Raw genomic sequence first — 16672 nt, 5'->3', positions numbered from 1 at the left:
TATTATTCGGGCCCGAGCAGCGACCGCTACGAGGTCCCCATTGTTTTTGTGGAAATTATTATTATTTTTATTATTATTATTATTATTATTATTAGGGCCTGAGCAGCGACCGCTGCGAAGTCCCTATTGTTTTTGTAGAAATTATTATTATTATTATTTTTCCGATTGTTCGATCGCATTTTTGACCCCCGAAACATGCACAAAAACTCACCAAACTTGGCAGTCTCATCGGGCATGGCGAAAAATTTGATATTTTTTAACGTCTAATATGAACAGGAAGTGAGTTATGAATTTTTGAAAGTCCGACTTTTGCCCTTTTTTGCATGTTTACAGGGGTCATTCTTTTGCACCCTGATCCTAAAGGCTTCATCTGATTGCCTTAAAGTCCTGTCTGGAGCATCTTAAGACCTGGGACAAACACTGGGGCTGAAATTTTTTGTTTCCGAAATACTATATGACAGGGGGCGGGGCTTCAAAGTTTTCACTTAAGATTTCCTTCGCCGCAATGGACAAAATGCTTAATAACTCTCCTGCACGTGCTGCTAAAAATCCAAAACTTCACATGTACATAAAGAGTCGGTACCTGAAGACATCTATATGTTTATATTCAGTTATACACCTTGCGCCAATCAATATAAATTTTTACATTTTGACGTACTGCACGGTGCCCTTTTAACGAATCCGATTGAAAATTGGCTAGAAAAGACTCAAGACATTGATCTTACTCTATCCCTATTTTTATGACTTTCCTTCAAAGGGCGTGGCTATTACGGTGCCGCAGAGTCTGATTATTCTCCGTGGCAACAAAAGTTCCTGCAAAATGATTCAGATGATCCATCTTCTGGAAATCTTTCACATTTGAGGATATTCAGGCCCTGAAGACGGCTGCCAACTTATTTTTGATCGCAGTGGTAGCGCCACCAACTGGTTAAAACAAATACAAATTATTTTCGTTGATGTTTTTCTCCGGGCAGGTTAACAAAATCTACCTTATATTTGCTCGGATGAGTGTTTAGGCCTTGAGCATGTCACAATACGAAAGTCTTTCGCCTTCTTCAGAGTGTCACATGATGGTGTCTTGTGACCCGTCTTTATCAGCTGATGTTCCATGAGGGCGTGACTTACCTGTCACAAGAATGAAGGCAAGTCACGCCCCCCGCTGTCCGTTCACTCCGCCAAGATGCTGGTCCAGGTGGTAGAGAGGATGAAGGCTCCCTTGTCTCTGTTCATGGTTTTTATGCCTCGCTTGCAGATCTCAATGGCCTCTCTGATCCAGCGCTGTTGTTTGTTCTCTTCTGTGCGGATGACCCTGCCCTTCTCCCGGTCCATGATGTGGTTTTCCCTTTTGCAGTGGTCAGTGATTGCTGATTTGTAATGTTCATGTTGTGCTTGTTCTTTTACTGCTCTGATTTTTTCATTTTTTTGACAGGTAAGTCACACCCTCATGGAACATCAGCTCAAGACACCATCATGCGACACTCTGAAGAAGGCGAAAGACTCGCCGAAACATGACAGGTAAAAAATTAACCTAAAACATAATTGTCTGCTTTTAATGAATCAGTCAAATATCAATAATAAGAAGACAAAATGAACCTAATACAAATAAATGAATGCTTAATAACTCCCCTGCACATGCTCCTAAAAATCCAAACCTTCACCTGTAAATAAAACGTCCCGACCTGAAGACATCTTAATGTTATTATTTTGTTATACACACAGTGCCGCCAAGTGGAATCAAAAATTTGTTTTTATTTTAATTTTCACGTACTGCATGGTGCCCTTTTGACGAATCCGACTGAAAATTAGTCAGAAAAGACTCAAGACAATGATCTTACTCTCTGCCGAATTTTGTGACGTTTTGGCAAAAGGCGTGGCTATTAAGGTGCTGAAAAGTCCAATTGTACTCTGTGGCAACAAAAGCTCCGGCAACATGACTCAGATGATCCTATCTTCTCGAAGTTGTACACATTTGAGGATACTTCAGCCCTGAAGACATCTACCAACTTATTTTACATCGTGGTAGTAGCGCCACCAACTGGTAAAAGCTAATACAAGTTATTTTCTTGGATGTTTTTCACCGTGCAACTCAACAAGGTCGCCCTCATATATGCTCGGATGACTGTTTCGGCCATGAGGATGTCACAATACGAAATTCGTGATTTTTCGTGAAAAGTTGTGGGAGTGGCATTGCACTGTTCGGCAATAAAACAAAGCTGATTATGAGGTTCTAAATATGAACGACAACTCGTAAAACTTTACACACACATCAGGCCGAGCAAATTTATCAATATTTTATACGTTAGTTGTGCAGCTTTTTTTAAATGGCTCGCCATGGCCCTCGAGAAATGTTAAAAAAAAGCAGCTCTGGTTGAGTGTTTCACCTCGCTTTTTGTAAATTTTATGGAGTACAGTGAACCCTCGGTTATCGCGGTTAATGGGGACCGAGACCACCCGCGAAAACTGAAAATCCGCGAAGTAGCGGCGCACCTTCAAAAATGCTTAAAAAAAATATACAATATATATAATAAATATATAAATATATATATATATATATATATATATATATATATATATATATATATATATATATATATATATACGGGGAGAGAGAGAGTGAAATTCATGTTATAACAAAAAAACCAAATTATTATTAAAACTTATTATTTTTTTATTCCCCAGCCATTCTTTTTGTATTTATTTAATTACTCCGACTTTTACCTGCTGGTACGCCGTCCGGTGTGCCCTGTGAAATGAAAGGTGGCATTCTTTATTTATTTATTCATTTATTCATTCATAACTGACAGCCTCGCGCTCCGCTCGTGCCCGGGCAGAAGAGGTGCTCCAATTCGGCTTAACTGTGACACACGCCCGTCCTCCTCCCCCGGAGCTTCCATTCTGTTAAACTTAGGGGCCGCTTGGCACCGCCCGTGCCCGGGGAAGGTGCTCCTCTTCGGCTTACTGTGACGCGAGCATGCCCTCCTCCTCCGGAGCTTCCATTCGGTTAAACTTAGGGGCCGCTTGGAACCGCCCGTGCCCGGGGAAGGTGCTCCTCTTCGGCTTACTGTGACGCGAGCATGCCCTCCTCCTCCGGAGCTTCCATTCGGTTAAACTTAGGGGCCGCTTGGAACCGCCCGTGCCCGGGGAAGGTGCTCCTCTTCGGCTTACTGTGACGCGAGCATGCCCTCCTCCTCCGGAGCTTCCATTCGGTTAAACTCAGGGGCCGCTTGGAACCGCCCGTGCCCGGGGAAGGTGCTCCTCTACGGCTTAACTGCCACGCACGCCGGCCGGAGCTCTGGTACGGTCCGAACCGCGCGAAACGTCGCCACCGATCGTGTCCGGGGGAACGTGCTCTTCTTCGTCCACTCTCCTCTTCGCCCACGCTCTTCTTCGGCGCCCGCCGGCCGTCTAACCGCTCCAGCGCCCCGTCGTGCCGCTCGGCGAAACTACAATGCCCCCGAATATTTTTTAGACCCGCGAAGCACTGAACCCGCGAAAGGTGAACCTCGAAGTAGCGAGGGTTCACTGTATGTATAAGACCAAGACCTACAAAAAAGTCTCTTGGAGCAATGAGCTAGGTTTTACAGGAAGTCGGCCATTTTGAATTTACTTAAAAGGGGGCGGGTCTCCACAATGGACTTTGTGTAGAAATTATTATTGGGGCCCGAGCAGCGACCGCGGCGAGGTCCCTATTGTTTTTGTAGAAAATATTATTACTTTTATTATTATTATTATTATTATTATTATTAGGGCCTGAGCTGCGACCGCTGCGAAGTCCCTATTGTTTTTGTAGAAATTATTATTATTATTATTTTTCCGATTGTTCGATCGCATTTTTGACCCCCGAAACATGCACAAAAACTCACCAAACTTGGCAGTCTCATCGGGCATGGCGAAAAATTTGATATTTTAACGTCTAATATGAACAGGAAGTGAGTTATGAATTTTTGAAAGTCCGACTTTTGCCCTTTTTTGCATGTTTACAGGGGTCATTCTTTTGCACCTTGATCCTAAAGGCTTCATCTGATTGCCTTAAAATTTTGTCTGTAGCATCTGAAGACCTGGCACAAACACTGGGGCTAAAATTGTTTGTTTCCGAAATACTATATGACGGGGGCGGGGCATCAAAGTTTTCACTTAAGATTTCCTTCGCCGCAATGGACAAAATGCTTAATAACTCTCCTGCACATGCTGCTAAAAATCCAAAACTTCACATGGACATAAAGAGTCTGTACCTGAAGACATCTATATGTTTATATTCAGTTATACACCTTGCGCCAATCAATATCATTTTTTACATTTTGACGTACTGCACGGTGCCCTTTTAACGAATCCGATTGAAAATTGGCTAGAAAAGACTCAAGACATTGATCTTACTCTATCCCTATTTTTGTGACTTTCCTTCGAAGGGCGTGGCTATTATGGTGCCGCAGAGTCTGATTATTCTCCGTGGCAACAAAAGTTCCTGCAAAATGATTCAGATGATCCATCTTCTCGAAATTTTTCACATTTGAGGATATTCAGGCCCTGAAGACGGCTGCCAACTTATTTTTGATCGCAGTGGTAGCACCACCAACTGGTCAAAACAAATACAAATTATTTTCGTTGATGTTTTTCTCCGGGCATGTTAACAAAATCTACCTTATATTTGCTCGGATGAGTGTTTAGGCCTTGAGCATGTCACAATACGAAAGTCTTTCGCCTTCTTCAGAGTGTCACATGATGGTGTCTTGTGACCCGTCTTTATCAGCTGATGTTCCATGAGGGCGTGACTTACCTGTCACAAGAATGAAGGCAAGTCACGCCCCCCGCTGTCCGTTCACTCCGCCAAGATGCTGGTCCAGGTGGTAGAGAGGATGAAGGCTCCCTTGTCTCTGTTCATGGTTTTTATGCCTCGCTTGCAGATCTCAATGGCCTCTCTGATCCAGCGCTGTTGTTTGTTCTCTTCTGTGCGGATGACCCTGCCCTTCTCCCGGTCCATGATGTGGTTTTCCCTTTTGCAGTGGTCAGTGATTGCTGATTTGTAATGTTCATGTTGTGCTTGTTCTTTTACTGCTCTGATTTTTTTCATTTTTTTGACAGGTAAGTCACACCCTCATGGAACATCAGCTCAAGACACCATCATGCGACACTCTGAAGAAGGCGAAAGACTCGCCGAAACATGTCAGGTAAAAAATTAACCTAAAACATAATTGTCTGCTTTTAATGAATCAGTCAAATATCAATAATAAGAAGACAAAATGAACCTAATACAAATAAACGAATGCTTAATAACTCCCCTGCACATGCTCCTAAAAATCCAAACCTTCACCTGTAAATAAAACGTCCCGACCTGAAGACATCGTAATGTTATTATTTTGTTATACACACAGTGCCGCCAAGTGGAATCAAAAATTTGTTTTTATTTTAATTTTCACGTACTGCACGGTGCCCTTTTGACGAATCCGACTGAAAATTAGTCAGAAAAGACTCAAGACAATGATCTTACTCTCTGCCGAATTTTGTGACGTTTTGGCAAAAGGCGTGGCTATTAAGGTGCTGAAAAGTCCGATTGTACTCTGTGGCAACAAAAGCTCCGGCAACATGACTCAGATGATCCTATCTTCTCGAATTGTACACATTTGAGGATACTTCAGCCCTGAAGACATCTACCAACTTATTTTACATCGTAGTAGTAGCGCCACCAACTGGTAAAAGCTAATACAAGTTATTTTCTTGGATGTTTTTCTCCGTGCAACTCAACAAGGTCGCCCTCATATATTCTCGGATGACTGTTTCGGCCATGAGGATGTCACAATACGAAATTCGTCCTTTTTCGTGAAAAGTTGTGGGAGTGGCATTGCACTGTTCTGCAATAAAACAAAGCTGATTATTAGGTTCTAAATATGAACGACAACTCGTAAAACTTTACACACACATCAGGCCGAGCAAATTTATCAATATTTTATACGTTAGTTGTGCAGCTTTTTTGAAATGGCTCGCCATGGCCCTCGAGAAATGTTAAAAAAAGCAGCTCTGGTTGAGTGTTTCACCTCGCTTTTTGTAAATTTTATGGAGTACAGTGAACCCTCGGTTATCGCGGTTAATGGGGACCGAGACCACCCGCGAAAACTGAAAATCCGCGAAGTAGCGGCGCACCTTCAAAAATGCTTAAAAAAAATATACAATATATATAATAAATATATATATATATATATATATATATATATATATATACGGGGAGAGGGAGAGTGAAATTCATGTTATAACAAAAAAACCAAATTATTATTAAAACGTATTATTTTTTTATTCCCCAGCCATTCTTTTTGTATTTATTTAATTACTCCGACTTTTACCTGCTGGTACGCCGTCCGGTGTGCCCTGTGAAATGAAAGGTGGCATTCTTTATTTATTTATTCATTTATTCATTCATAACTGACAGCCTCGCGCTCCGCTCGTGCCTGGGCAGAAGAGGTGCTCCAATTTGGCTTAACTGTGACACACGCCCGCCCTCCTCCCCCGGAGCTTCCATTCGGTTAAACTTAGGGGCCGCTTGGCACCGCCCGTGCCCGGGGAAGGTGCTCCTCTTCGGCTTACTGTGACGTGAGCATGCCCTCCTCCTCCGGAGCTTCCATTCGGTTAAACTTAGGGGCCGCTTGGAACCGCCCGTGCCCGGGGAAGGTGCTCCTCTACGGCTTAACTGCCACGCACGCCGGCCGGAGCTCTGGTACGGTCCGAACCGCGCGAAACGTCGCCACCGATCGTGTCCGGGGGAACGTGCTCTTCTTCGTCCACTCTCCTCTTCGCCCACGCTCTTCTTCGGCGCACACCGGCCGTCTAATCTCTCCAGCGACCCGTCGTGCCGCTCGGCGAAACTACAATGCCCCCGAATATTTTTTAGACCCGCGAAGCACTGAACCCGCGAAAGGTGAACCGCGAAGTAGCGAGGGTTCACTGTATGTATAAGACCAAGACCTACAAAAAAGTCTCTTGGAGCAATGAGCTAGGTTTTACAGGAAGTCGGCCATTTTGAATTTACTTAAAAGGGGGCGGGTCACCACAATGGACTTTGTGTAGAAATTATTATTGGGGCCCGAGCAGCGACCGCGGCGAGGTCCCTATTGTTTTTGTAGAAAACATTATTACTTTTATTATTATTATTATTATTATTATTAGGGCCTGAGCAGCGACCGCTGCGAAGTCCCTATTGTTTTTGTAGAAATTATTATTATTATTATTTTTCCGATTGTTCGATCGCATTTTTGACCCCCGAAACATGCACAAAAACTCACCAAACTTGGCAGTCTCATCGGGCATGGCGAAAAATTAGATATTTTAACGTCTAATATGAACAGGAAGTGAGTTATGAATTTTTGATAGTCCGACTTTTGCTCTTTTTTGCATGTTTACAGGGGTCATTCTTTTGCACCCTGATCCTAAAGGCTTCATCTGATTGCCTTAAAATTCTTTCTGTAGCATCTGAAGACCTGGGACAAACACTGGGGCTAAAATTTTTTGTTTCCGAAATACTATATGACGGGGGCGGGGCTTCAAAGTTTTCACTTAAGATTTCCTTCGCCGCAATGGACAAAATGCTTAATAACTTTCCTGCACATGCTGCTAAAAATCCAAAACTTCACATGTACATAAAGAGTCTGTACCTGAAGACATCTATATGTTTATATTCAGTTATACACCTTGCGCCAATCAATATCATTTTTTACATTTTGACGTACTGCACGGTGCCCTTTTAACGAATCTGATTGAAAATTGGCTAGAAAAGACTCAAGACATTGATCTTACTCTATCCCTATTTTTATGACTTTCCTTCAAAGGGCGTGGCTATTACGGTGCCGCAGAGTCTGATTATTCTCCGTGGCAAAAAAAGTTCCTGCAAAATGATTCAGATGATCCATCTTCTGGAAATCTTTCACATTTGAGGATATTCAGGCCCTGAAGACGGCTGCCAACTTATTTTTGATCGCAGTGGTAGCGCCACCAACTGGTTAAAACAAATACAAATTATTTTCGTTGATGTTTTTCTCCGGGCAGGTGAACAAAATCTACCTTATATTTGCTCGGATGAGTGTTTAGGCCTTGAGCATGTCACAATACGAAAGTCTTTCGCCTTCTTCAGAGTGTCACATGATGGTGTCTTGTGACCCGTCTTTATCAGCTGATGTTCCATGAGGGCGTGACTTACCTGTCACAAGAATGAAGGCAAGTCACGCCCCCCGCTGTCCGTTCACTCCGCCAAAATGCTGCTCCAGGTGGTAGAGAGGATGAAGGCTCCCTTGTCTCTGTTCATGGTTTTTATGCCTCGCTTGCAGATCTCAATGGCCTCTCTGATCCAGCGCTGTTGTTTGTTCTCTTCGGTGCGGATGACCCTGCCCTTCTCCCGGTCCATGATGTGGTTTTCCCTTTTGCAGTGGTCAGTGATTGCTGATTTGTAATGTTCATGTTGTGCTTGTTCTTTTACTGCTCTGATTTTTCATTTTTTTGACAGGTAAGTCACACCCTCATGGAACATCAGCTGATAAAGACGGGTCTCAAGACACCATCATGCGACACTCTGAAGAAGGCGAAAGACTCGCCGAAACATGTCAGGTAAAAAATTAACCTAAAACATAATTGTCTGCTTTTAATGAATCAGTCAAATATCAATAATAAGAAGACAAAATGAACCTAATACAAATAAATGAATGCTTAATAACTCCCCTGCACATGCTCCTAAAAATCCAAACCTTCACCTGTAAATAAAACGTCCCGACCTGAAGACATCTTAATGTTATTATTTTGTTATACACACAGTGCCGCCAAGTGGAATCAAAAATTTGTTTTTATTTTAATTTTCACGTACTGCACGGTGCCCTTTTGACGAATCCGACTGAAAATTAGTCAGAAAAGACTCAAGACAATGATCTTACTCTCTGCCGAATTTTGTGACGTTTTGGCAAAAGGCGTGGCTATTAAGGTGCTGAAAAGTCCGATTGTACTCTGTGGCAACAAAAGCTCCGGCAACATGACTCAGATGATCCTATCTTCTCGAAGTTGTACACATTTGAGGATACTTCAGCCCTGAAGACATCTACCAACTTATTTTACATCGTAGTAGTAGCGCCACCAACTGGTAAAAGCTAATACAAGTTATTTTCTTGGATGTTTTTCTCCGTGCAACTCAACAAGGTCGCCCTCATATCTGCTCGGATGACTGTTTCGGCCATGAGGATGTCACAATACGAAATTCGTGATTTTTCGTGAAAAGTTGTGGGAGTGGCATTGCACTGTTCGGCAATAAAACAAAGCTGATTATGAGGTTCTAAATATGAACGACAACTCGTAAAACTTTACACACACATCAGGCCGGGCAAATTTATCAATATTTTATACGTTAGTTGTGCAGCTTTTTTGAAATGGCTCGCCATGGCCCTCGAGAAATGTTAAAAAAAAAGCAGCTCTGGTTGAGTGTTTCACCTCGCTTTTTGTAAATTTTATGGAGTACAGTGAACCCTCGGTTATCGCGGTTAATGGGGACCGAGACCACCCGCGAAAACTGAAAATCCGCGAAGTAGCGGCGCACCTTCAAAAATGCTTAAAAAAAATATACAATATATATAATAAATATATAAATATATATATATATATATATATATATATATATATATATATACGGGGGGAGAGAGAGAGAGAGAGTGAAATTCATGTTATAACAAAAAAACCAAATTATTATTAAAACGTATTATTTTTTTATTCCCCAGCCATTCTTTTTGTATTTATTTAATTACTCCGACTTTTACCTGCTGGTACGCCGTCCGGTGTGCCCTGTGAAATGAAAGGTGGCATTCTTTATTTATTTATTCATTTATTCATTCATAACTGACAGCCTCGCGCTCCGCTCGTGCCCGGGCAGAAGAGGTGCTCCAATTCGGCTTAACTGTGACACACGCCCGCCCTCCTCCCCCGGAGCTTCCATTCGGTTAAACTTAGGGGCCGCTTGGCACCGCCGTGCCCGGGGAAGGTGCTCCTCTTCGGCTTACTGTGACGCGAGCATGCCCTCCTCCTCCGGAGCTTCCATTCGGTTAAACTTAGGGGCCGCTTGGAACCGCCCGTGCCCGGGGAAGGTGCTTCTCTTCGGCTTACTGTGACGCGAGCATGCCCTCCTCCTCCGGAGCTTCCATTCGGTTAAACTTAGGGGCCGCTTGGAACCGCCCGTGCCCGGGGAAGGTGCTCCTCTTCGGCTTACTGTGACGCGAACATGCCCTCCTCCTCCGGAGCTTCCATTCGGTTAAACTTAGGGGCCGCTTGGCACCGCCCGTGCCCGGGGAAGGTGCTCCTCTACGGCTTAACTGCCACGCACGCCGGCCGGAGCTCTGGTACGGTCCGAACCGCGCGAAACGTCGCCACCGATCGTGTCCGGGGGAACGTGCTCTTCTTCGTCCACTCTCCTCTTCGCCCACGCTCTTCTTCGGCGCACGCCGGCCGTCTAACCGCTCCAGCGCCCCGTCGTGCCGCTTGGCGAAACTACAATGCCCCCGAATATTTTTTAGACCCGCGAAGCACTGAACCCGCGAAAGGTGAACCGCGAAGTAGCGAGGGTTCACTGTATGTATAAGACCAAGACCTACAAAAAAGTCTCTTGGAGCAATGAGCTAGGTTTTACAGGAAGTCGGCCATTTTGAATTTACTTAAAAGGGGGCGGGTCACCACAATGGACTTTGTGTAGAAATTATTATTGGGGCCCGAGCAGCGACCGCGGCGAGGTCCCTATTGTTTTTGTCGAAAATATTATTACTTTTATTATTATTATTATTATTATTAGGGCCTGAGCAGCGACCGCTGCGAAGTCCCTATTGTTTTTGTAGAAATTAGTATTATTATTATTTTTCCGATTGTTCGATCGCATTTTTGACCCCCGAAACATGCACAAAAACTCACCAAACTTGGCAGTCTCATCGGGCATGGCGAAAAATTTTATATTTTTTAACGTCTAATATGAACAGGAAGTGAGTTATGAATTTTTGAAAGTCCGACTTTTGCCCTTTTTTGCATGTTTACAGGGGTCATTCTTTTGCACCCTGATCCTAAAGGCTTCATCTGATTGCCTTAAAGTTCTGTCTGGAGCATCTTAAGACCTGGGACAAACACTGGGGCTGAAATTTTTTGTTTCCGAAATACTATATGACGGGGGCGGGGCTTCAAAGTTTTCACTTAAGATTTCCTTCGCCGCAATGGACAAAATGCTTAATAACTCTCCTGCACGTGCTGCTAAAAATCCAAAACTTCACATGTACATAAAGAGTCGGTACCTGAAGACATCTATATGTTTATATTCAGTTATACACCTTGCGCCAATCAATATAAATTTTTACATTTTGACGTACTGCACGGTGCCCTTTTAACGAATCCGATTGAAAATTGGCTAGAAAAGACTCAAGACATTGATCTTACTCTATCCCTATTTTTATGACTTTCCTTCAAAGGGCGTGGCTATTACGGTGCCGCAGAGTCTGATTATTCTCCGTGGCAACAAAAGTTCCTGCAAAATGATTCAGATGATCCATCTTCTGGAAATCTTTCACATTTGAGGATATTCAGGCCCTGAAGACGGCTGCCAACTTATTTTTGATCGCAGTGGTAGCGCCACCAACTGGTTAAAACAAATACAAATTATTTTCGTTGATGTTTTTCTCCGGGCAGGTTAACAAAATCTACCTTATATTTGCTCGGATGAGTGTTTAGGCCTTGAGCATGTCACAATACGAAAGTCTTTCGCCTTCTTCAGAGTGTCACATGATGGTGTCTTGTGACCCGTCTTTATCAGCTGATGTTCCATGAGGGCGTGACTTACCTGTCACAAGAATGAAGGCAAGTCACGCCCCCCGCTGTCCGTTCACTCCGCCAAGATGCTGGTCCAGGTGGTAGAGAGGATGAAGGCTCCCTTGTCTCTGTTCATGGTTTTTATGCCTCGCTTGCAGATCTCAATGGCCTCTCTGATCCAGCGCTGTTGTTTGTTCTCTTCTGTGCGGATGACCCTGCCCTTCTCCCGGTCCATGATGTGGTTTTCCCTTTTGCAGTGGTCAGTGATTGCTGATTTGTAATGTTCATGTTGTGCTTATTCTTTTACTGCTCTGATTTTTTCATTTTTTTGACAGGTAAGTCACACCCTCATGGAACATCAGCTGATAAAGACGGGTCTCAAGACACCATCATGCGACACTCTGAAGAAGGCAAAAGACTCGCCGAAACATGTCAGGTAAAAAATTAACCTAAAACATAATTGTCTGCTTTTAATGAATCAGTCAAATATCAATAATAAGAAGACAAAATGAACCTAATACAAATAAATGAATGCTTAATAACTCCCCTGCACATGCTCCTAAAAATCCAAACCTTCACCTGTAAATAAAACGTCCCGACCTGAAGACATCTTAATGTTATTATTTTGTTATACACACAGTGCCGCCAAGTGGAATCAAAAATTTGTTTTTATTTTAATTTTCACGTACTGCATGGTGCCCTTTTGACGAATCCGACTGAAAATTAGTCAGAAAAGACTCAAGACAATGATCTTACTCTCTGCCGAATTTTGTGACGTTTTGGCAAAAGGCGTGGCTATTAAGGTGCTGAAAAGTCCAATTGTACTCTGTGGCAACAAAAGCTCCGGCAACATGACTCAGATGATCCTATCTTCTCGAAGTTGTACACATTTGAGGATACTTCAGCCCTGAAGACATCTACCAACTTATTTTACATCGTAGTAGTAGCGCCACCAACTGGTAAAAGCTAATACAAGTTATTTTCTTGGATGTTTTTCTCCGTGCAACTCAACAAGGTCGCCCTCATATATGCTCGGATGACTGTTTCGGCCATGAGGATGTCACAATACGAAATTCGTGATTTTTCGTGAAAAGTTGTGGGAGTGGCATTGCACTGTTCGGCAATAAAACAAAGCTGATTATGAGGTTCGAAATATGAACGACAACTCGTAAAACTTTACACACACATCAGGCCGAGCAAATTTATCAATATTTTATACGTTAGTTGTGCAGCTTTTTTGAAATGGCTCGCCATGGCCCTCGAGAAATGTTAAAAAAAAGCAGCTCTGGTTGAGTGTTTCACCTCGCTTTTTGTAAATTTTATGGAGTACAGTGAACCCTCGGTTATCGCGGTTAATGGGGACCGAGACCACCCGCGAAAACTGAAAATCCGCGAAGTAGCGGCGCACCTTCAAAAATGCTTAAAAAAAATATACAATATATATAATAAATATATAAATATATATATATATATAAATATATATATATATATATATATATATATATAAATATATATATATATATATATATATATATACGGGGAGAGAGAGAGTGAAATTCATGTTATAACAAAAAAACCAAATTATTATTAAAACGTATTATTTTTTTATTCCCCAGCCATTCTTTTTGTATTTATTTAATTACTCCGACTTTTACCTGCTGGTACGCCGTCCGGTGTGCCCTGTGAAATGAAAGGTGGCATTCTTTATTTATTTATTCATTTATTCATTCATAACTGACAGCCTCGCGCTCCGCTCGTGCCCGGGCAGAAGAGGTGCTCCAATTTGGCTTAACTGTGACACACGCCCGTCCTCCTCCCCCGGAGCTTCCATTCGGTTAAACTTAGGGGCCGCTTGGCACCGCCCGTGCCCGGGGAAGGTGCTCCTCTTCGGCTTACTGTGACGCGAGCATGCCCTCCTCCTCCGGAGCTTCCATTCGGTTAAACTTAGGGGCCGCTTGGAACCGCCCGTGCCCGGGGAAGGTGCTCCTCTTCGGCTTACTGTGACGCGAGCATGCCCTCCTCCTCCGGAGCTTCCATTCGGTTAAACTTAGGGGCTGCTTGGCACCGCCCGTGCCCGGGGAAGGTGCTCCTCTACGGCTTAACTGCCACGCACGCTGGCCGGAGCTCCGGTACGGTCCGAACCGCGCGAAACGTCGCCACCGATCGTGTCCGGGGGAACGTGCTCTTCTTCGTCCACTCTCCTCTTCGCCCACGCTCTTCTTCGGCGCACGCCGGCCGTCTAACCGCTCCAGCGCCCCGTCGTGCCGCTCGGCGAAACTACAATGCCCCCGAATATTTTTTAGACCCGCGAAGCACTGAACCCGCGAAAGGTGAACCGCGAAGTAGCGAGGGTTCACTGTATGTATAAGACCAAGACCTACAAAAAAGTCTCTTGGAGCAATGAGCTAGGTTTTACAGGAAGTCGGCCATTTTGAATTTACTTAAAAGGGGGCGGGTCACCACAATGGACTTTGTGTAGAAATTATTATTGGGGCCCGAGCAGCGACCGCGGCGAGGTCCCTATTGTTTTTGTAGAAAATATTATTACTTTTATTATTATTATTATTATTATTATTAGGGCCTGAGCAGCGACCGCTATGAAGTCCCTATTGTTTTTGCAGAAATTATTATTATTATTATTTTTCCGATTGTTCGATCGCATTTTTGACCCCCGAAACATGCACAAAAACTCACCAAACTTGGCAGTCTCATCGGGCATGGCGAAAAATTTGATATTTTAACGTCTAATATGAACAAGAAGTGAGTTATGAATTTTTGAAAGTCCGACTTTTGCCCTTTTTTGCATGTTTACAGGGGTCATTCTTTTGCACCCTGATCCTAAAGGCTTCATCTGATTGCCTTAAAATTCTGTCTGTAGCATCTGAAGACCTGGGACAAACACTGGGGCTAAAATTTTTTGTTTCCGAAATACTATATGACGGGGGCGGGGCATCAAAGTTTTCACTTAAGATTTCCTTCGCCGCAATGGACAAAATGCTTAATAACTCTCCTGCACATGCTGCTAAAAATCCAAAACTTCACATGTACATAAAGAGTCTGTACCTGAAGACATCTATATGTTTATATTCAGTTATACACCTTGCGCCAATCAATATCATTTTTTACATTTTGACGTACTGCACGGTGCCCTTTTAACGAATCTGATTGAAAATTGGCTAGAAAAGACTCAAGACATTGATCTTACTCTATCCCTATTTTTGTGACTTTCCTTCGAAGGGCGTGGCTATTACGGTGCCGCAGAGTCTGATTATTCTCCGTGGCAACAAAAGTTCCTGCAAAATGATTCAGATGATCCATCTTCTCGAAATTTTTCACATTTGAGGATATTCAGGCCCTGAAGACGGCTGCCAACTTATTTTTGATCGCAGTGGTAGCGCCACCAACTGGTTAAAACAAATACAAATTATTTTCGTTGATTTTTTTCTCCGGGCAGGTTAACAAAATCTACCTTACATTTGCTCGGATGAGTGTTTAGGCCTTGAGGATGTCACAATACGAAAGTCTTTCGCCTTCTTCAGAGTGTCACATGATGGTGTCTTGTGGCCCGTCTTTATCAGCTGATGTTCCATGAGGGCGTGACTTACCTGTCACAAGAATGAAGGCAAGTCACGCCCCCCGCTGTCCGTTCACTCCGCCAAAATGCTGCTCCAGGTGGTAGAGAGGATGAAGGCTCCCTTGTCTCTGTTCATGGTTTTTATGCCTCGCTTGCAGATCTCAATGGCCTCTCTGATCCAGCGCTGTTGTTTGTTCTCTTCGGTGCGGATGACCCTGCCCTTCTCCCGGTCCATGATGTGGTTTTCCCTTTTGCAGTGGTCAGTGATTGCTGATTTGTAATGTTCATGTTGTGCTTGTTCTTTTACTGCTCTGATTTTTTCATTTTTTTGACAGGTAAGTCACACCCTCATGGAACATCAGCTGATAAAGACGGGTCTCAAGACACCATCATGCGACACTCTGAAGAAGGCAAAAGACTCGCCGAAACATGTCAGGTAAAAAATTAACCTAAAACATAATTGTCTGCTTTTAATGAATCAGTCAAATATCAATAATAAGAAGACAAAATGAACCTAATACAAATAAATGAATGCTTAATAACTCCCCTGCACATGCTCCTAAAAATCCAAACCTTCACCTGTAAATAAAACGTCCCGACCTGAAGACATCTTAATGTTATTATTTTGTTATACACACAGCGCCGCCAAGTGGAATCAAAAATTTGTTTTTATTTTAATTTTCACGTACTGCACGGTGCCCTTTTGACGAATCCGACTGAAAATTAGTCAGAAAAGACTCAAGACAATGATCTTACTCTCTGCCGAATTTTGTGACGTTTTGGCAAAAGGCGTGGCTATTACGGTGCTGAAAAGTCCGATTGTACTCTGTGGCAACAAAAGCTCCGGCAACATGACTCAGATGATCCTATCTTCTCGAAGTTGTACACATTTGAGGATACTTCAGCCCTGAAGACATCTACCGACTTATTTTTCATCGTAGTAGTAGCGCCACCAACTGGTAAAAGCTAATACAAGTTATTTTCTTGGATGTTTTTCTCCGTGCAACTCTACAAGGTCGCCCTCATATATGCTCGGATGACTGTTTCGGCCATGAGGATGTCACAATACGAAATTAGTCCTTTTTCGTGAAAAGTTGTGGGAGTGGCATTGCACTGTTCGGCAATAAAACAATGCTGATTATGAGGTTCTAAATATGAACGACAACTCATGAAACTTTACACACACATCAGGCCGAGCAAATTTATCAATATTTTATACGTTAGTTGTGCAGCTTTTTTGAAATGGCTCGCCATGGCCCTCGAGAAATGTTCAAAAAAGCAGCCCTGATTGAGTGTTTCACCTCG

General features: G+C 43.2%; 1 long non-coding RNA gene across 1 annotated transcript; it reads left to right on the top strand.

Moving 5' to 3' along the window:
- Positions 1 to 4906: 4906 nt before the first annotated feature.
- LOC148344814 (uncharacterized) lies at positions 4907 to 12210 on the top strand. Its single transcript, XR_015844673.1, has 3 exons — positions 4907 to 5002; positions 11952 to 12052; positions 12129 to 12210. It is a non-coding gene; the product is annotated as an uncharacterized LOC148344814 (long non-coding RNA).
- Positions 12211 to 16672: the final 4462 nt, after the last annotated feature.

The sequence above is a fragment of the Idiotropiscis lumnitzeri genome, chromosome 1 (genome assembly GCF_059441095.1).
Source record: "Idiotropiscis lumnitzeri isolate Australia: NSW breed Sydney's pygmy pipehorse chromosome 1, RoL_Ilum_1.0, whole genome shotgun sequence".
NCBI classification, from domain to species: Eukaryota; Metazoa; Chordata; class Actinopteri; order Syngnathiformes; family Syngnathidae; genus Idiotropiscis; species Idiotropiscis lumnitzeri.
The sequence above is the reverse complement of the archived record's forward strand: the minus strand, read 5'-3'. Positions and strand labels throughout refer to the sequence as shown.